Raw genomic sequence first — 5830 nt, forward strand, 5'->3', positions numbered from 1 at the left:
GAGATTAGATGCCTTCCATGTGGGGTACAATGTTTTGTATTTTGTTACACGGGTTTGTGGGCTGATTCTGAAAGACCATCAAAAACCCGTGGTGAGTGTTATCTTCATTATTGAGATCTTGACGAACTAGCAGTCTATGGTGGGGGGTTTGAGAGTGGCAACCACCGAGGAAAATTTTTAGGGTTTATGGTTATTTTGGTAAACCCATTGAAACACGTATAGGTACATGCATATCTATTACATACAGGCTCTCCTCTCTTCTTCTTTATACTTAACACAAATGTTGCTTGGGTTCATGATAAGCGAAAGGGAGGATTAGGTGTGGTGATTCAAGATCATTCTGAGAAAAAACTCATCATTGGCGAAGTCAGAACCAACCTCCTTTGACAACATTCTGGCAAGGGAGGCAATGGCAATCAGAAGTGGTCCTATAGAAACTCGGATCAGACATTGTGGAGTGCTTACTGGTGGAAACAAACTCTAAGGAGCTATGTGATTTCATAACCGATGCATCTAATAACATCCCAGTCGGATGCAACTTATTGTGGAGGATATTATTCGTTATTTAACCACTTATTTTAGTGAGTGTAGTTCGAAAAGTCTCTAGGGAGTTTAACATGTTAACTGACTCCCTAGCCATAAAAGCTTTATTAGTGATGTGTATGATAGCATGACCTAATTCCACTCCATTGTTATTAGAAGTTGGTAACTCTATAATTATGTCTTCTTCATGTTTAGATGAATAAGATTGCTTTCTACTCCCGAGAAAAAAATCTTGAGATTATTATTTTATTTTTATTTTTTTTTTGGGTAAAAATATATGAGATTTTGTTGCAACAATAATCTGAAACAAATAATTATTTAACAAACGAAACCCTGAGCACTAGCCCATAATTAATTTGCAAGTGAATCAACCACTTAACACTAGCCCAGCCCATTTGCATTGCTAATTCAAATCACAACTTGTAAACTTAAACGAATTATTCTCAAATTATTTCAGTGCCGTCTGTCTTTATTTTTCAGCCTATGACCCTAAAACAATATATATCACAGTGTGGGCGATAATGCTCCAACTAAGGATGTAAATTTGAAACCAAAGTCGTTTACTAAAATTGAATCAAGTCGTTTACACTGAAACCATGAAACCATTTAATAAATGATTTGGTCTTAGTTCAAAATTGAAATTGTAATAAATGGTTTGGTTTTGATTTTAACACTTAAACCATTATTAAAAAGTTTAACTAAACCGTTAAACTGATTAAGATATACATAGTAACTTTAGGTTATTCAATGTTAAGTTTACATACATTTCAATAAAAAAAAAAAAATAGTTTACATTAAATAACTATTAAAAATATATATATAATAATAAATAATTCAATTCAATGTGAAAATTTATATCCATTTCACCAACAATTTTAAACGTAAAGAAGTCGTTTGTAAAAAAAAATAGAAAATATAAGAAAACCGTTTAAAAATGGTTTCGATTTCAATATATGAAACCATTGATTAAATGATTCGGTTTTGATTTTACCTAAAAAATCTTAGATCGAATCAAACCAAACCATTTATACCAAAATCGAACCGATTAACACTCTTAGCTCCAATGCACTTGGATTTTTGGCTGGATAAGATGTGACATGTACATATAGGAAGTCAATCCTTGTTTAGCTAGACCAGCATGGATTAATGTACTCCTCTATGGTTCTTTTAATCACATGTCACTTATATCCTTTAGATTTTCCAAATGCAGATAACTCTAACTCTCTCTCTCTCTCTCAAAGGTTAGTATCATGGGAATGTGCATCTTTAGAAAGGTGTAGAAGAAGAGCCATTTTCTCCTTGTCATAACCCACTTGGTTCACAATTTTCTGGTTCACAGTTCTCACTTTTTAGGTGGCTATATGGAGTGGTTGTCTCATCTATTTTGTTCTCTTATTATTTTATTTGTTTTTTTTTTTTGGTAGAAATTAATTAATTTGTCTAACTATATAATTTGGGTACATAACCCCCTTTTGACAATAAGAGAAATACCCTACCCGTACAGCCCGTAGCAAATGTGTGGTTGAAAAGTCGCCGCCCATGCGTTTAATAAAAGACATGATCTGTTTCTAATCATGATTATTGAAAGGAATTAAAAGGTGTCCACTTATTTTTTTTACTAGTTTATTACCCTTTATTGTGGGATCAGAAGATGATGAAGGGACTACTAAGTTGGTTACAGTAGGGACAGATGGATTCCTATTCATTGAAACCAGGTACGTATCAATCTCTCAAACTCAATACCTCTCTCTCTCTCTCTCTCTCTTAACTACCTCGTCCCATCAAAATGGTTATGTGGTAATTTTTTTGTGACTCTCACTTAATGGTATAAGTCAATTAATGCTGTTGTGCATGGTAATGCAAACCACATCAGTGCTTACAGTTCCTAAACAGGCACTTTGGGAAAGATTCTATGGACGGGCACCTAATGTTGTCATGTGGTAGGTCAGATGAGGCAGAAATTTTGTGACACCCAATATCACCTCCTCACATATCAATTTTTAATCTAAATGAAGAAGAAGGTGGTCACATGTAAAGTAAGCATGGAACAAATTTGAGAGGATTTTAGGATTTGAAAGGTGCATAAACATACATGGGAGGATAAGTCGTTAAATGAAAGTGTATATGATTGAATTTGAGTTTGAAATTTGACACTTGGTTAACTCAAACAAGTTTCTCTATGTGGGAAAAGTAAAAGTTTGTTGAAGCGCCTCTTGATGCGGTGATAAAGCATTTGGCATAAGACCAAGAGAGAGGTCACTAGTTTGACTCTCCCACATGCCCCACTATCAGATGTTAGACATTTTATTTCCCCCCCCCCCCTTCTGGCTCACCACACCAAGGCTAAAGAAGGACCCATTAGGGGCCAAACAGGGACCTACAAGGGGACAGCAAGGGGGCTTACTAGGCCATACATATTACTATACTACTACTACCATTTCAAGAAAGATGTGGGGTAGGAGGTTGAATCTCAACCTTCCCTAGAATTATGCTAGACCCAATTATTTAGTTTCTTGTCACTAAGGTAGAAGCTCACCCCCACCACCTACTCCCCTAAGGGGGTAGTTTAGTTGGCAAGGATCAATACCTCACAATTAAAAGGCCGTGAGTTCAACTCTCAATGGGACCTTTATATTAAAAAAAAAAATTTTGTCTAGAAGGCTACATTATAAGGTGGGTACCCCCCAAAAAAAAGTGTGGTCTAAGTTTAAAATCTCAGAATCAGAATGGGATCAGTCTGATTTGCATCGTCCAGGAATAGGTCAACTCTACTAATTTCGATCCGATTTTAAAAACTCAGAGGGTCATAAGGGTAGGACAATTAGCAGTTTGCAATTTCCACTCAGATTGCTCCCAAATTAAATCAAAGTTTCCAAATTTAACACCTGATCAATACATGGTATCCTCTTCCTCCTCAGTAGTCCAGATATCTCCATTTAGCATGCCATGTGATAGAAGGAGTGTATATCCACTCTTACCTAGACTTGCATCTATTTTGCTATGATGTATCAAATGAAGTTAGCCACCCTAAAAGAAATTTCTTTGACCAAGCAAGTGGAGAGAGAGAGTATATGTCAGTGGGTTGGAAATAAAATGGGTTAAGCCGTGCTACAGATAATCGAATCAGAAATGGTTGAATCAGCCAAATTCGCATTGGAGTCAACCGAACCCAAGCTCGAGTATGGGCGATTCTGGTGATGCTATGAGTCAACTCTATCAGCATATCATATATATATATATATATATATACATGACAATTTTTTGAGATTTCTCTCTCATTTGGCCACTGAGTTTGTTGTGCAACATGAGGTAAATTTCCATTTTACACGTTTTCCTTATTGATTTGGGTTTAAATTTGATGTGTAGTGCGTAGATTGATATAATCTTGTACATCCTTATGTATTAATGAAAAGGACAGTTTATAGTTTTGCCTCCTCTATTGTAAAAGGGCATTATCATAATTACAAGGTAAGTGTTACGTGGCTAGATAGCTATGGCACATACAAATCATGCATAGGATAATTACATGTCATGTTTAATAGGTATTGTAAGTTGCAATATCGTGTGTAGGTTATTGTAATTGAGAGTTTGAATATCAACAGTGTTAATGGGTTGTGGGGATTTGGTTCCTATGTGGAGCAACACAATGTCTGACGCGTATTCAACGCCTAAAAACACCTTGGGCTACATGTCAAGGTGTTTTTGGCCGTTGGATGCGTGCCAAACACTGTGTTACGCCACAGAAGAGCTCAATCCGGGTCGTGGTAGTAGTAGTTGTATCCCATTAAGAATGGTAAGTTATGTAACAGTTATACAGCCATATTTAGTAGTGATTGTGAATGGAGAAGTAAGAATGATGAAACTCCTATTTTTTTCTCTTTGAGATGACCATTGTCTACCTCCCAGTTAAGCCGAGACATTGTAGCCTTAACCATAAGGCTGCTTATCCTTTTTTTTTTCATTTATTTAATTTTCCTATTTTATCTCTATTCCTTATTTTCTCTCTTCCCCTTTACCCTACACGTTCAGTAAGCCTAATGATAAGCATTAAAAATCAAAACATCTCACTTTGGGTTGGACTGAATAATTTTTCCCACATGGCATGAAGGTAGCACCGATATGCATTAATTGCTGCCAAAAACAGACAACATCTCCCCAAACTATATATACATATCTATAGGTCACACATGCAAAGGATATAGGTACATGCAAATCAATACAAAAGATATTGTAGTGAAAATAATTACAAGAGCTTAACATGCTAGTCACCACAAAAGAGATTGCTAAAAATGTATCCTGCAAGCACATGCGCGTCACTGGTTTAGGTTAATTTGATGATGGGACTCCTCAAATCAAATTCTTCGTCTATCTGTTCCTACAAAATCAACAAAATCATTAGGCGCAGTGTTACTAATGGGGGAATGCGACTACCACGTGCCTGCGAGGGGCCAATAGGAATCCACAAGAAAACATCAATAGATGCACCATTCCCATTTCATTGTGCCCTCTCCCCCCAATGTGTCTGGGATAGGGCCACATTCTCCACGAAAACCATTTCCCCAAATCATTAATATACTTTTATGTGCAGGAGAGCTGCCTGGTTGTATGGCTACTGCACAAGTGCAGGAGCCAATGAGAGCCCATGCATCTGGTGGGACAGTAATTTCACGAGCCTGTGTCCGGGTGGTGCAGGGAACACAACCAGGCAGCCAAACCACTTGGTCACCAAATTGGTTAGACCGTGGCATTGGGGCTTAATAATCCACAGCTCATATGCCATTGCAGCTTTCCTTTATCATCATACAAAAAAAATCAAGTTTGACGCTGCCATGATGTTAGCTGTATCAGAAGAGAGAGAGAGAGAGAGAGAGGATAAAAGGACTGTAAGAGATGATCAAGCCTGATATTACCACCACTTCATTTGGTATACAAATTGACAATACAGCTACTTTACAAACTGGTAGTCTACTTAAAATTTGAAACACTAGTTTGGCCGACTATTCTGAGTAGCAGCCACCTATATAGATAAGAAGCCTCCGCTGAAGTCTGTGAGAACCTCACGCCCCAGTAATCAAGTCACACTGCTCCATTAAGCTCCCCTGGAATAAAAATGATGAGTTGGGTGGGAACAGAAGCAGATAAGAGATTTACAAAGTTGACAGGATGAATATGTATTTGCAAGGACCTATTCTTTGCCCACCCTATTACTTTCATATCCCACTGTGAGATGTGAAGGGGAAAAAAATGTGATCACATGTTCTAATAAAAGGGCAATTTTTTTTTTTTT

The 5830-nt window shown here is 37.0% G+C and overlaps 1 protein-coding gene across 3 annotated transcripts in view; it reads right to left on the reverse strand.

The window, feature by feature from the left end:
* Positions 1-4695: 4695 nt before the first annotated feature.
* The window catches only part of LOC122081917, a 10456-nt gene continuing 9321 nt past the window's right edge, over positions 4696-5830 (reverse strand). Inside the window, exon 2 of one of the 3 annotated variants that reach the window (XM_042649352.1) lies at positions 4696-4912. The gene's annotated coding sequence lies outside the window, so the exon portion shown is untranslated. Of the gene's footprint in view, positions 4919-5421; positions 5643-5830 lie in introns of those variants that run through there. The other 2 variants (XM_042649334.1, XM_042649327.1) reach the window with 2 other exon arrangements.

This window comes from Macadamia integrifolia, chromosome 1, assembly GCF_013358625.1.
Source record: "Macadamia integrifolia cultivar HAES 741 chromosome 1, SCU_Mint_v3, whole genome shotgun sequence".
Taxonomy (NCBI): Eukaryota; Viridiplantae; Streptophyta; class Magnoliopsida; order Proteales; family Proteaceae; genus Macadamia; species Macadamia integrifolia.